This window comes from Phytophthora infestans, genomic scaffold, assembly GCF_000142945.1.
Source record: "Phytophthora infestans T30-4 supercont1.16 genomic scaffold, whole genome shotgun sequence".
In the NCBI taxonomy this organism is placed as follows: Eukaryota; Oomycota; class Peronosporomycetes; order Peronosporales; family Peronosporaceae; genus Phytophthora; species Phytophthora infestans.
The window spans coordinates 3,007,058-3,007,936 of NW_003303743.1; positions in this window are offsets into that span (position 1 = coordinate 3,007,058).

Consider the following 879-nt stretch of genomic DNA (forward strand, 5'->3'; position numbering starts at 1 on the left):
CAATCACGTCGCGGTACGCAAAAAGCTACCTTTCTGTAAGAAATCTTTCATAAACCGTGCATCCTTTATAGACTGGAGGGTCGTATCCTGGGAGAACTAATCTTTCAAAATCACACTTCAGGTATGCTGTTGGTCTGTTTAACCTAACGTTTGTATGGTGACCCTTCAAACAGGAAATGTATGTGGTAAAGGATAGGGACTAATCAGTTTGCATTAAAACAGTGTCCTAGTTCAAGCGCCTTTTCTACAATACTGTGAACAAACCGACGGTTTCAAATGGACAGGAGTATCTTGTGCGAGATTTTACGATTTTGACTTGAAAGGTACTTTTGCAGAAAAGCCGTAAATTCCGGTATCGAGACTTAAGTAATTCTCGCACTTAACCGGAGCTGTGACATCATTTCGAGGGCCCTATAATGGAGATAATATTTTTGGGCGACCACAACTTCTTCACTTTTAAGAATTCCGTAGCTTATAAGCGCTCAAGAGATAGAGGAGACGCCCCGCTTTCTTTTAGAGTGCATGAATCGATTTTCGTACTTAGGTTCGAAAGTATCATTTTGTTTGACTGTTAATTTGCTGAAACCGACTCCATTACCAATTTCTACCGGCTTCAGCAACAAATTAGATTGTCCCAGCCTTTCTAGCTACTCCAGTCAATTTTTTTTTTAATTTTTCGAAGTTTTCTTGTATCTGTTTCTAAGTTTCTTAGAATTTGTAAACCGTATTTGTTCTTTTATATTTAAAGTCGATAAATTACAATACATGTACCAGCTGTTCTTGGATCCTCTGTCAGATCTCGTGGTATAAATTTTAGAGAAAAAATATCCTGGTATTCCCTCTTACTCTCTTTAGCTCTCAAAATTCTAATTTCTACTA